The following is a 15,287-nucleotide window of genomic DNA, read 5'->3' on the forward strand; positions in this document are numbered from 1 at the left end:
AAAACCCTCACAGCTCACCTTTCCGCCACCGGTGTGTCTTCAACCACATGCCGGGACATAGTGGAGCCCTCAAGCTTACTCATCTGAAATGTAGTATGCAATCAGTAATGGCAGAGTACATACAACTGTGCTTGCCTAAATAGCTGTCCCGCCGCTGCGCACCCAGGCTGCTGCACACCATCCACTTCCACTGCCCAGAGGTGTTTGCCCGCCGCTGCGCACCCAGGCTGCTGCACCCCATGCACTACCACTACCAGGAAGTGACTGCCCGCTGCTGCGCAAACAAGCCTCTCTGCTCACCTTTCGCAACCTGGGTGTAGAAAAGAAGGCCTGCCACATGCCGCTGCAAGCCCCAAGCCCGGGGCCCACGGACAGGGCACCCTCCCTATCATGCAGCCCTACTCAGTAGGCCACCAGGTGTCACATTTGGTGCTGATTCTTGATTTCGCCATGGTAGAGGACATACCAGTGCACCCAGCTTTTCATTGCAGGCTGCACACCCGCTCAGCCCTTGCGGTGCCACTAACTCACTGACCAGCGAGACAACGCCACATGGTGGTAGCCTTGTGCTGTCTGATGGCTCAGGCCTACACTGCGGTCCAGCAGGGCATACAAAATCTGAGCTGTCCAGATGGCCGGGATGGGGCATCATCGCAGGCTGTACACCCGCTCAGCAGTTACGCTACCCCTACCTCAGTGGACCGAATGTCACCGTCCTGTGCCGGTGTGCCTGTGCCGGCTGCAGTGCATCAGGTTCCAGCAAGTCTGAAATGGCGTAGAGCACGTGCACCCATTCTTTTTTATTGGCAGGGTCACGTGTCCTGTGATGCCTGTGCTGGATGAGTGTGGTGTGCATATATACCAGCCGTGAGGGAGTGGCTGTGGCATACTGACTACTAGGCTGTGCCCAGCAGATCACTGCAATGAAAACCTGGGCCATGTAGCGTTGTTGTCCTTCCCTGTAAGTGTAAATGGAGTGGGCCGGCCTGGCGTATGCCAGTCCTGCGTGAGGCTGTGAACAATGAATCCGGAGCTCTGGGCGTGGTTCCATCCTGGGCTGACTGACTGACACTGACTGAATTATTTTTTAAGCGCTCTTATGCCAAGGCGTCCTGGTGCTGTGAGACGGAAGGGAAGTAAAGAGATGGTTACGGCATCATAAAGAGTCAGGTCTTCAGCGCCCTTCTAAAACTCGCTCTGTTCTTTTCCGAGCGCAGTGTGATGGGCATACTGTTCCATAGCTTGGGGGCTAGATGGGAGAAAGATCTACCGCCCCACCGGGCTCTCTTTATTCTAGGCAGTTGGAGTAGGTCTTGACTACAGGATCTTAAGGTGCGCGCAGGCATATAGTGGGGGAAAAGGTTGGTAAGCTCCTCAGAAATGTTCCCATACAGCGATTTGTTTACCAGGCACAAGGCCTTAAATTGGATTCTATGCCTAACTGGGAGCCAGTGTAGTTCCCGTATGGCGTTAGAGGTGGAGTGTCATTTGGGGAGGTTGAGTAGAACTCTTGCCGCTGTGTTTTGGATGGACTGGCGCCTGGCAAGCGGTTTTTCACCTGCTCCCAGATAAAGAGCGTTACAATTGTCCACCCTAGACATAATTAGAGCTCCCACCACTGTTTTCCTAAGAGAAAACGGTATGTAGGGTAGGATATTCCTAAGTACCTTCATTGTGTAGAAACATGCCGAGGTAACCTGACTAATATGTGCTGTGCAGATGAGATCCTTATCTATTATGAAGCCTAGATTTCTGACCTTGTTGGCTGGGACCGGGCAGCTGCCCACTTCTGGAGGCCACCATAGGTGACTCCAGATGGATGGGTTTTGGCCAAATTCGATCACTTCAGTCTTTTCGGTGTTAAGCTTTAAGAAGTGATCGTTCATCCACTTCTTTACGTCAGACAGACAGTTCCTGAAACTGGCAGCTGAGGCTTCCACCGACTGGGAAAGTGACACCACCAATTGAGTGTCATTGGCGTATGACACTAAATGCAGGCCATGAGATTTTATTAATGAAGCAAGGGGAGTGACATACAGATTAAATAGGGTGGGTGATAGAGCTGACCCCTGAGGGACACCACATGGAAGATGGAACTCTGCTGAGTGGAGACCTCCCCAGTGGATTTGGTGTCTGCGGGCCTCTAGGAAGGACTCGAGAAGAGCTAAGGCAGTATCAGTGATGCCCAGCGCCCTCAGTCTGTTAAGTAGGACCCCATGGTTAACGGTGTCGAATGCCGCTGTAAGATCCAGTAGGATCAAAGCGGCTCTACCCCCATCGTCCATGGTCCTACGGATGTCATCTGTAGCTACGATCAGAGCGGATTCGGTGGAGTGGCAGGCCCTAAAGCCATGTTGAGTGGAATCTTAAAGATGGTTATCCTCTAGGTGTTTAGTAAGCTCCTGATTCATAGCTCTCTCCAGCATTTTGGCCGGAAGGGGGAGACAGGATATTGGGCGATAGTGCTTGGATTCCGTTGGATCCAGTGTCTCCTATTTAAGAATGGGCCTGATGCATGCTTTCTTCCAACTACCGGGGAAACAGACAGAGCTTAGGACGGTGTTCAGGAGCGGGGTAAGGACCAGACTGATTGTTTCTGGGACCTGATGCAGTATATAGGGGGGACAGGGGTCCAACGGTGATCCCGATTTAGTCTGCAAAAGCAGAGTGGCTCCCTGAGAGTCACTTAATGGTGAGAATTGCGAGAGATTGGAAATGAGAGGTGCCAAATCTGTTGTGTGGGGATTTACCACTCTGGCATGTAAGGTCGTCATAAACCTCCTGGACCTTTTGCTGGAAAAATTGTGCTGTATTTTCCACAAAATCCTGGTCGGGTATGAAAACAGTGTCCCTGGGGCTTTTGGCTAGGTGCGCAACTATCTTAAACAGATCTTTGGAGGAATTTGAGGATTCTCGAACTTTTTTTTAATAGAAAGCCGCCTTGGCTTGCTCTATCGCTGTCTTGTATTCATGTAGGACTGCTGTGTACTCTTTCCTGGTGTGAAGGCTATAGTCGGCACGCCATAATCTTTCCTGGCGCCGACTTTTCAGTTCAATTAATTTCACCTCAGGGGTGTACCATTGTGAGGTGGCAGAGCGTTTCCTGGGCTGCTTAGTTTCCTCAGGGACTAGCTCGTTCACCGCATGGCTAATCCATGTATTGAATATGTAAGATCCATTATGACTATCACAGTTCTCGAGTGAGGGAAGATCTCTTAATAGAGCATTCGAGAGTCGAGCAGCTTCGAGCTTCTTCCATGGGCGGGTTTTTATTGGGAGAGAGAAATCTCTCTGCCTGATGTTTACGAGAGTTATATTAAGGTTAAGGTGAATGACTGCATGGTCAGACCATGGAACTGGGGTAATTGAGGTGACCTTTAAATGCTTGTTATTAGTGAAAAACGCCTCGAGCATGTGGTCCGCTATATGAGTGGGCCCTACAACTAATTGGTTCAGCCCGAAACTACAAAAGTTTTCTATTAGGGTAGATGTTTCCACATAATTATTCTCCTCAAGGTGGAAATTAAAATCACCTAGTACCGTAAATGTTGGTTGGTCTAGGGTAGATTCCAGGTAAGTTAAAAGAGCCTTGGTGAAAGGACCTCTAGGCCCTGGGGGCCTATAGAGCAGGAGGCCCGCAAATATTATTTGGTTACTCAGTTTAACCGTGAGGATATGGACTCAGCCTCCAGTCCGTGTTGCGGGAGGATGCTTATTTTAAAGTACGAGCGGTGAATGATTGCTATTCCACCGCCCATACATCCCGGTCTGTCAGCATGTACCACGGAATAGTCCGCGGGTACTGCTGTGTTCCAGTCAGGCCCTGACACTTCCGAGGCCCAAGTTTCCGTTAAGAAAGCAAGGTCTGACGCGTTATCGGTTATCAGTGCTTCTATTTCATGCTTATGTTTGGGCATTGATCTTACATTTATAAGGATGTTTTTTAGAGTCCTTATATTACCGTTGCGCCGGTTATCCGCGCCATGGTATTGAGTGTGGGGCCGTATGGGGCCGTGTGGGGCTGCATGAGAAATCAACTGATACAGGTGTTTCTGTTGTAGTGTTGCCGCCAACTGGGCCGCAAGTGCCAATGTGTCACCCTGTGACTTAAATCCCACAACACTGCCAACATGGAGGGTAGGGGGAATCAATGACCCTACATTCATCCATACTACCACACATGAAAGATTGTGGATATGACATATCTGTGTGGATATTAATGTTTATTGCACATTCAGTAGAGTGTTGCAGCTGTAGCAATACAGGGCCATGCAAAGCCCAAATTTCAGTGTTTGGCACATGGAGGGCAGCCAATTAGAGTCAAGCTCGTGCTTGGAGGTTAGGCTCTCCCAACCTATGTACTTATCCAATCCATCTACCAATTCCCAAGCACTTACACATTCACTATACCCTCTCCTTGAAGTAATCTGAATGATCCATTCTCTACCTATGTACTTATACAATGACCCAGACAAAGTTACATAGCCAAAGTCTTCCTCACTGCCAGAGGTAACATGGTTGCGTGCGCTGTCCACAGCACAATGTAATGTGGTAGGGCCCAGGGGCAGCATCATGCATACATAATGAACACGAAGACACAGTTAGATAGAGAGTGGAACTGGGTACCGGCACGTGTGCTCTGCCCCTTTTCATTACCAGGGTCACATGTCCAGTGATGTCTGTGCTGGATGCGTGTGGGGTTCACAGCCTTCAGGAAATGATTAGTGCTGGCAACAAGTACAACAGTAATTATTGGATCACACACAGAGATTCAATCATAAAGGGTCTATGACTTGTGCTGCTCTAGGGTCGGGGCACCATTTGTGAAATAATACACAAGATATTCTATCGTAAAGAGTCCAGGACTTGTGGTGGACTGAGGTAGGGACAGCAGATCTGAAATCATACACAAAAGATTCTATCATAAAGGGGCCATGATTTCTGGTGCACTGAGGTAGGGGCATCAGAAGCATTTGGCATGTGCACAGCCAGCGATAATGCGTGGTCCTGGAGGGCCGCACTGGTAGCAATATCTCTTGCCTACTGGACTGCGTCATCTGCAATTATGACTCGATCTGAATTGTGAGCCCTGCTGTCCGCAGTGTAGATCGAAGGCAGTAGTCAGCACAGACATCAAGGAATGCTTTTTGTCACTTCTTGTTGACAAAATCCGAGGACATAGAGTACAATTCTCTCTGCAATTAATAAATCAAGACTGAATTCAAATTCTGAGCTCTGCTGACCGCAGTGTAGGCATATGGAACAAAAGATGAAATATGTATGGACTACATTGTCGAAATATGTAGTTTTATTGCCTACTGGATTCTGAAATGAATGAATCAAGTCTGAATTTCAATTGTGAGCCCTGCTGACCGTAGTGTAGGCCGGAGGCAGAGATCAGCAAAGGCCAACAGCCACGTGGTGTTGATTTTAGCTGCACAGAGCTAGTGGCTCCTCAAGCAGTGTGCGCAGCCAGCTATGATGCGTGGTTCGGGTGGGCTGCACTGGGAAAAAAAAAAGGGTGATGGATCAAGCCCTGATCTTTTGACTGGGTAGGGGTGTTCTGCTAAATTCAGATACTCTGTCCATCACCACCCCCTTTTGAATCGCACTGGAAAAAACTGTCTTTTGCCTAATTAATTCTGCCTTAATTAGTCCATGTGTCGTTGACTTGTGGTGCACTGAGTTAGTGGCACCTGAAGCACTCAGTGTGCGCAGTTTGCGATGATGCGTGGTCCGGGCAGGCCGCACAGGAAGCAATGTCTTTTGCCTACTGGACTGCGTCATCTGCAATTGTGACTCAATCTGAATTGTGAGCCCTGCTGTCTGCAGTGTAGATCGAAGGCAGTAGTCTGTACAGATATAACTCTGTGGTGCTGTGCTGCTGGGTTCGCAGGGGACCTGTGTCGAAGAGGGTCACAGCGGAGGCCTTGTGGCTGGGTGAGGGCTGCCACCCTGGCAGACGCTTTGCCTTTCCACAAGTGAACCACGCCCAGAGCTCCAGTCTATTTATTCATACTCCTACGCTGGAGTGGCGTACGTTGGACCAGCCCACTTTGCTTCCGCTTTCAGGGGGGGACAACACAGCTACAAGACCGAGATCTTCCCCACTGCCTGAGGTAACATGGTAGGGTCTATTGTCACCAACACTACAAGTACTAGTAGTATATGTCCACATGGAGAGGTTTGTGATCTGCATAGTGAGGTCTGTCCAACAGATCACCGATACACTTGGTATTGTGTCCATTATTATTGATGGGTGACTTGCGTCCTTCAGACATACTTGGTTGCCACATCTCCCAACATTCAGCTATTGTGTGGCTGAGGGACCATGCCGCTTTTGGAAGGTCCGCTATCCTGTTCTATAGGTTTAATGAACATTGTAATCAGAAATTAGCATTTAAAAAGCATTGAAATTCACTGAAAAAACCATAGGTTTCAAGGACGTTAGAGTTAGAAATTAGCATTTAAAAAACCATAGAAATTCACAGAAAAAACCATAGGTTTCAGGGACGTTATAGTTAATTGGACATTTCACTCGTACAGAACCAGAGAAATTTGAACGTTATAGTTAGTAGAGCTAACTATAACTTGCGACCCGGCAATGCACTGCTGATGATGTCACATATTACATCACTCATGACATGGTCAGTGACATCACTGATGACATCACTGATGACATCTCAAATGACATAACTGATGACATCATCCACGTGATAATCTGATGCACCTTCTCACACCCTAATATAACCTTTGATACACCCACTCTAAAAATACAGACCACCATTTTTGAAACCATAGACAAACCAATACCAGTTACTATATACCCTCTGACGAATTCCTAGGTATACACACACATTCATTCATTCATGCATACAGTTACTCATACATGCAGTCACTCATCAATACAGCACTATTATATGTACGCATACACCTATACAAACACTCATGCACCTCCACTCATCCATAGAGTTATTGACACACCTAGCTAGTCTTGTAAATAATCAATAACAATGCCATTTACTCACCTATACAGTTATACATTCACTAACTAACCTATTCATACAGATACTAACATATACTTACTCTATTATACAATCACTGACACAAGCAGGCATCATTTATACAGCCACTCTCACAATTACTCACTCTCACATATAGTCATTTATATACTCCAACACTCACATATACTGCCTTTCATATATGTAGTTAGTCACACACATACTACTGAGACATAAATTCAAAATACACTGATACACACACTCACCTATACAGCTATTTCCACATGCACTATTGAACCCATACACCCAGTAAATTATCCACTCACACATGTCGGCAGAAAGTCACCCCCCCACCCACCCATACACACAAACACTGAGGCACCCATACAGATACTTATGCAACCAATAAGTAACCCATATAGACAGTCATGTATCTACTCATCAACCCATGAAGCAGCTTACACAACAACAGAGAGACTGATATAGACATTCACACAGTTTAGTCACTAACCCATGCATTCAGTACAACACAATTAATCACTCACTTATACAGTCAGTCACACACCTATTAAATCCTCCACCCAGACACATATACACCAACTCATTCTTCAAAACACCTTGGCATTAACATATATAAAATATATCTAAACTTTAGAGAACCACACATTCACTGGATGATATCATCAGTGATGTCATTTGAGATGTCATCAGTGATGTCACTGCCCATGTCATGAGTGATGTAATATGTGACGTCATCAGCAGTGCATTACGGGGGTGTGAGTTATATTTACCTCAACAAACTATAACGGCTGAATTTCTCTGGTTTTGTACGAGTGAAATGTCCAACTAACTATAACGTCCGTGAAACCTGTGGTTTTTTCAGTGAATTTCTATGGTTTTTAAATGGTAAGTTCTCACGAGATACGGAGGAAGGTCTTTTTCCTATCTTGCTCCTGTCTCCTGGAACAAACTTCCCTTGAACTTACGTACTATCCGAGACCATAACTGCTTTCGCAAATAGTTGAAGTCATGGCTATTTGACAACTAAACGAGCACTCTATCAGAGCCGTCTGCAAGCGCCATGAGACTTCCAAGTGATATGTGCGCTGTACAAATGTCCCTGATTTGATTTGATTTTTTGATTAACTATAACGTCCCTGAAACCTATGGTTATTTCAGTGAATATATATATAGGGCAGGGTGCACTGTCACCCCTGTCCCTGCCCTGTGGAGTCTGTGACTTGGTGGCTGGTACAGTTGGGGACCAGAGGAGGCTTCGGGAGTATAATTAACCAGGATACAGGCTTCTGATGACACCATTGAGAGTCCTGCACTTCGCTAGCCCACATGGGCAGAAACCTACTTTTCCCTACGCAGCACCTACCTGGTAAATGAATTCTGGGACTGGTAGTCCCTGGGGACTTCCTTTGGTGAGCAGTGATTGGTTGGGGGAGGAGCGAGATCCCGCCATTGGGATTGGTACAGGACGGATTTTAAACTGGTGTCAGGAGCCGCCTGAACATTAAAGGCATCAGAAGAAGGCCGACTGGGGCCGAAATGCATCATGCCGTTTCTCAATAAAGAAGCTTCCTTTTAAATCCCCTGCGTGGCCTCTGCTCTTTGGTGTGAAGAGGTTGGAATCATATTTTTTCGCGTCAACCAGAGACGCGATTCAGAGGCCCCTGTCCCGCAAGTTGGCCCGGACGTCACTGGTGACTGCCTTGGCAGATTTCGTTTTCGTCCAGGATACTGGAATGGTCCGGGCCCGCCTCCGAGAACAGACACCGCAAGGGCGGCTGCAGCGCGGAACGTGACTTCACTGAGGGCAGGGTGCACTGTCACCCCTGTCCCTGCCCTGTGGAGTCTGTGACTTGGTGGCTGGTACAGTTGGGGACCAGAGGAGGCTTCGGGAGTATAATTAACCAGGATACAGGCTTCTGATGACACCATTGAGAGTCCTGCACTTCGCTAGCCCACATGGGCAGAAACCTACTTTTCCCTACGCAGCACCTACCTGGTAAATGAATTCTGGGACTGGTAGTCCCTGGGGACTTCCTTTGGTGAGCAGTGATTGGTTGGGGGAGGAGCGAGATCCCGCCATTGGGATTGGTACAGGACGGATTTTAAACTGGTGTCAGGAGCCGCCTGAACATTAAAGGCATCAGAAGAAGGCCGACTGGGGCCGAAATGCATCATGCCGTTTCTCAATAAAGAAGCTTCCTTTTAAATCCCCTGCGTGGCCTCTGCTCTTTGGTGTGAAGAGGTTGGAATCATATTTTTTCGCGTCAACCAGAGACGCGATTCAGAGGCCCCTGTCCCGCAAGTTGGCCCGGACGTCACTGGTGACTGCCTTGGCAGATTTCGTTTTCGTCCAGGATACTGGAATGGTCCGGGCCCGCCTCCGAGAACAGACACCGCAAGGGCGGCTGCAGCGCGGAACGTGACTTCACTGAGGGCAGGGTGCACTGTCACCCCTGTCCCTGCCCTGTGGAGTCTGTGACTTGGTGGCTGGTACAGTTGGGGACCAGAGGAGGCTTCGGGAGTATAATTAACCAGGATACAGGCTTCTGATGACACCATTGAGAGTCCTGCACTTCGCTAGCCCACATGGGCAGAAACCTACTTTTCCCTACGCAGCACCTACCTGGTAAATGAATTCTGGGACTGGTAGTCCCTACGGACTTCCTTTGGTGAGCAGTGATTGGTTGGGGGAGGAGCGAGATCCCGCCATTGGGATTGGTACAGGACGGATTTTAAACTGGTGTCAGGAGCCGCCTGAACATTAAAGGCATCAGAAGAAGGCCGACTGGGGCCGAAATGCATCATGCCGTTTCTCAATAAAGAAGCTTCCTTTTAAATCCCCTGCGTGGCCTCTGCTCTTTGGTGTGAAGAGGTTGGAATCATATTTTTTCGCGTCAACCAGAGACGCGATTCAGAGGCCCCTGTCCCGCAAGTTGGCCCGGACGTCACTGGTGACTGCCTTGGCAGATTTCGTTTTCGTCCAGGATACTGGAATGGTCCGGGCCCGCCTCCGAGAACAGACACCGCAAGGGCGGCTGCAGCGCGGAACGTGACTTCACTGAGGGCAGGGTGCACTGTCACCCCTGTCCCTGCCCTGTGGAGTCTGTGACTTGGTGGCTGGTACAGTTGGGGACCAGAGGAGGCTTCGGGAGTATAATTAACCAGGATACAGGCTTCTGATGACACCATTGAGAGTCCTGCACTTCGCTAGCCCACATGGGCAGAAACCTACTTTTCCCTACGCAGCACCTACCTGGTAAATGAATTCTGGGACTGGTAGTCCCTACGGACTTCCTTTGGTGAGCAGTGATTGGTTGGGGGAGGAGCGAGATCCCGCCATTGGGATTGGTACAGGACGGATTTTAAACTGGTGTCAGGAGCCGCCTGAACATTAAAGGCATCAGAAGAAGGCCGACTGGGGCCGAAATGCATCATGCCGTTTCTCAATAAAGAAGCTTCCTTTTAAATCCCCTGCGTGGCCTCTGCTCTTTGGTGTGAAGAGGTTGGAATCATATTTTTTCGCGTCAACCAGAGACGCGATTCAGAGGCCCCTGTCCCGCAAGTTGGCCCGGACGTCACTGGTGACTGCCTTGGCAGATTTCGTTTTCGTCCAGGATACTGGAATGGTCCGGGCCCGCCTCCGAGAACAGACACCGCAAGGGCGGCTGCAGCGCGGAACGTGACTTCACTGAGGGCAGGGTGCACTGTCACCCCTGTCCCTGCCCTGTGGAGTCTGTGACTTGGTGGCTGGTACAGTTGGGGACCAGAGGAGGCTTCGGGAGTATAATTAACCAGGATACAGGCTTCTGATGACACCATTGAGAGTCCTGCACTTCGCTAGCCCACATGGGCAGAAACCTACTTTTCCCTACGCAGCACCTACCTGGTAAATGAATTCTGGGACTGGTAGTCCCTACGGACTTCCTTTGGTGAGCAGTGATTGGTTGGGGGAGGAGCGAGATCCCGCCATTGGGATTGGTACAGGACGGATTTTAAACTGGTGTCAGGAGCCGCCTGAACATTAAAGGCATCAGAAGAAGGCCGACTGGGGCCGAAATGCATCATGCCGTTTCTCAATAAAGAAGCTTCCTTTTAAATCCCCTGCGTGGCCTCTGCTCTTTGGTGTGAAGAGGTTGGAATCATATTTTTTCGCGTCAACCAGAGACGCGATTCAGAGGCCCCTGTCCCGCAAGTTGGCCCGGACGTCACTGGTGACTGCCTTGGCAGATTTCGTTTTCGTCCAGGATACTGGAATGGTCCGGGCCCGCCTCCGAGAACAGACACCGCAAGGGCGGCTGCAGCGCGGAACGTGACTTCACTGAGGGCAGGGTGCACTGTCACCCCTGTCCCTGCCCTGTGGAGTCTGTGACTTGGTGGCTGGTACAGTTGGGGACCAGAGGAGGCTTCGGGAGTATAATTAACCAGGATACAGGCTTCTGATGACACCATTGAGAGTCCTGCACTTCGCTAGCCCACATGGGCAGAAACCTACTTTTCCCTACGCAGCACCTACCTGGTAAATGAATTCTGGGACTGGTAGTCCCTACGGACTTCCTTTGGTGAGCAGTGATTGGTTGGGGGAGGAGCGAGATCCCGCCATTGGGATTGGTACAGGACGGATTTTAAACTGGTGTCAGGAGCCGCCTGAACATTAAAGGCATCAGAAGAAGGCCGACTGGGGCCGAAATGCATCATGCCGTTTCTCAATAAAGAAGCTTCCTTTTAAATCCCCTGCGTGGCCTCTGCTCTTTGGTGTGAAGAGGTTGGAATCATATTTTTTCGCGTCAACCAGAGACGCGATTCAGAGGCCCCTGTCCCGCAAGTTGGCCCGGACGTCACTGGTGACTGCCTTGGCAGATTTCGTTTTCGTCCAGGATACTGGAATGGTCCGGGCCCGCCTCCGAGAACAGACACCGCAAGGGCGGCTGCAGCGCGGAACGTGACTTCACTGAGGGCAGGGTGCACTGTCACCCCTGTCCCTGCCCTGTGGAGTCTGTGACTTGGTGGCTGGTACAGTTGGGGACCAGAGGAGGCTTCGGGAGTATAATTAACCAGGATACAGGCTTCTGATGACACCATTGAGAGTCCTGCACTTCGCTAGCCCACATGGGCAGAAACCTACTTTTCCCTACGCAGCACCTACCTGGTAAATGAATTCTGGGACTGGTAGTCCCTACGGACTTCCTTTGGTGAGCAGTGATTGGTTGGGGGAGGAGCGAGATCCCGCCATTGGGATTGGTACAGGACGGATTTTAAACTGGTGTCAGGAGCCGCCTGAACATTAAAGGCATCAGAAGAAGGCCGACTGGGGCCGAAATGCATCATGCCGTTTCTCAATAAAGAAGCTTCCTTTTAAATCCCCTGCGTGGCCTCTGCTCTTTGGTGTGAAGAGGTTGGAATCATATTTTTTCGCGTCAACCAGAGACGCGATTCAGAGGCCCCTGTCCCGCAAGTTGGCCCGGACGTCACTGGTGACTGCCTTGGCAGATTTCGTTTTCGTCCAGGATACTGGAATGGTCCGGGCCCGCCTCCGAGAACAGACACCGCAAGGGCGGCTGCAGCGCGGAACGTGACTTCACTGAGGGCAGGGTGCACTGTCACCCCTGTCCCTGCCCTGTGGAGTCTGTGACTTGGTGGCTGGTACAGTTGGGGACCAGAGGAGGCTTCGGGAGTATAATTAACCAGGATACAGGCTTCTGATGACACCATTGAGAGTCCTGCACTTCGCTAGCCCACATGGGCAGAAACCTACTTTTCCCTACGCAGCACCTACCTGGTAAATGAATTCTGGGACTGGTAGTCCCTACGGACTTCCTTTGGTGAGCAGTGATTGGTTGGGGGAGGAGCGAGATCCCGCCATTGGGATTGGTACAGGACGGATTTTAAACTGGTGTCAGGAGCCGCCTGAACATTAAAGGCATCAGAAGAAGCCCGACTGGGGCCGAAATGCATCATGCCGTTTCTCAATAAAGAAGCTTCCTTTTAAATCCCCTGCGTGGCCTCTGCTCTTTGGTGTGAAGAGGTTGGAATCATATTTTTTCGCGTCAACCAGAGACGCGATTCAGAGGCCCCTGTCCCGCAAGTTGGCCCGGACGTCACTGGTGACTGCCTTGGCAGATTTCGTTTTCGTCCAGGATACTGGAATGGTCCGGGCCCGCCTCCGAGAACAGACACCGCAAGGGCGGCTGCAGCGCGGAACGTGACTTCACTGAGGGCAGGGTGCACTGTCACCCCTGTCCCTGCCCTGTGGAGTCTGTGACTTGGTGGCTGGTACAGTTGGGGACCAGAGGAGGCTTCGGGAGTATAATTAACCAGGATACAGGCTTCTGATGACACCATTGAGAGTCCTGCACTTCGCTAGCCCACATGGGCAGAAACCTACTTTTCCCTACGCAGCACCTACCTGGTAAATGAATTCTGGGACTGGTAGTCCCTACGGACTTCCTTTGGTGAGCAGTGATTGGTTGGGGGAGGAGCGAGATCCCGCCATTGGGATTGGTACAGGACGGATTTTAAACTGGTGTCAGGAGCCGCCTGAACATTAAAGGCATCAGAAGAAGGCCGACTGGGGCCGAAATGCATCATGCCGTTTCTCAATAAAGAAGCTTCCTTTTAAATCCCCTGCGTGGCCTCTGCTCTTTGGTGTGAAGAGGTTGGAATCATATTTTTTCGCGTCAACCAGAGACGCGATTCAGAGGCCCCTGTCCCGCAAGTTGGCCCGGACGTCACTGGTGACTGCCTTGGCAGATTTCGTTTTCGTCCAGGATACTGGAATGGTCCGGGCCCGCCTCCGAGAACAGACACCGCAAGGGCGGCTGCAGCGCGGAACGTGACTTCACTGAGGGCAGGGTGCACTGTCACCCCTGTCCCTGCCCTGTGGAGTCTGTGACTTGGTGGCTGGTACAGTTGGGGACCAGAGGAGGCTTCGGGAGTATAATTAACCAGGATACAGGCTTCTGATGACACCATTGAGAGTCCTGCACTTCGCTAGCCCACATGGGCAGAAACCTACTTTTCCCTACGCAGCACCTACCTGGTAAATGAATTCTGGGACTGGTAGTCCCTACGGACTTCCTTTGGTGAGCAGTGATTGGTTGGGGGAGGAGCGAGATCCCGCCATTGGGATTGGTACAGGACGGATTTTAAACTGGTGTCAGGAGCCGCCTGAACATTAAAGGCATCAGAAGAAGGCCGACTGGGGCCGAAATGCATCATGCCGTTTCTCAATAAAGAAGCTTCCTTTTAAATCCCCTGCGTGGCCTCTGCTCTTTGGTGTGAAGAGGTTGGAATCATATATATATATATATCACTGACTTCGTCTAAAGGCATCCACTCTCACTTCGGACAGACGAACGTTGACCCAAGGTTCTTTGTGCAGTCAAATTTTATTTATTGCCCTGCATCTCTGCAATTACGTGTTTCAGCCCCACCTGGGCCTTGATCACATGACGCGTTGCATATTTTTGTTACCCCTATTTAAAGTGCTAGTGCATGTCAAAAAGGGTGGCTGCTTGAATAGACATGGAAAAAATACTACATTGTATTTAGCAACACTGAAAAACGCTACAACAAGAGGTTCACCATGTGCAAATAGCATAAATTTGATCCTAATAGATACTTAAATGTGCAATAAATATGTCAATAAATATATGCATAAATGCAAAATAAATAGTATTACAAATGTAAACATAAGACCTGATTACCGGCATTTAAAATCTATAAAAACATTCAAGCATGCGAACAGTAAAAAGATAAAAATGCCAATATTCATAACATCCATTTTTCGCTCAAGTGTATAACTCAGTCTATGTTGCATCAAGGCCACTGCTATGTAAAATTAATATTCAACACATACAATTGTCAAAAAGAAGTGTGGTTTCCTTTTACTTATATGGTGTCAAGATGATCTTCTCTTTGTATATATTGCGCTCAGTGTAATCAAGCCCCAGTGGCCAAACAATACCTCCATGTTTAACAGTCAACAACTGTGCTGTGCAAAAAAGCGTGCAAAAACAACAGTTGATGGACAGAATGCAGAACAATGTCATACATTCACCCCAGTACAGAGATCTGGGCCTAATTCCATCGTTTTTTGCACTCCACACCACCCCAGTTCAGACATGGCCATATGCAAATCAGCCTTGTCCCTGTGACTCATGGGAACAGTCCAGCCCGAACTGCCAAGCCATGTCTTCCCTGAACAGGAATTAAGCATCCTAGGACCGGTTTCTGGCTATCAGCCGTCATCAGCCAGGATAGCTTGAC

Source organism: Lissotriton helveticus, chromosome 3_2 (assembly GCF_964261635.1).
Source record: "Lissotriton helveticus chromosome 3_2, aLisHel1.1, whole genome shotgun sequence".
NCBI classification, from domain to species: domain Eukaryota; kingdom Metazoa; phylum Chordata; class Amphibia; order Caudata; family Salamandridae; genus Lissotriton; species Lissotriton helveticus.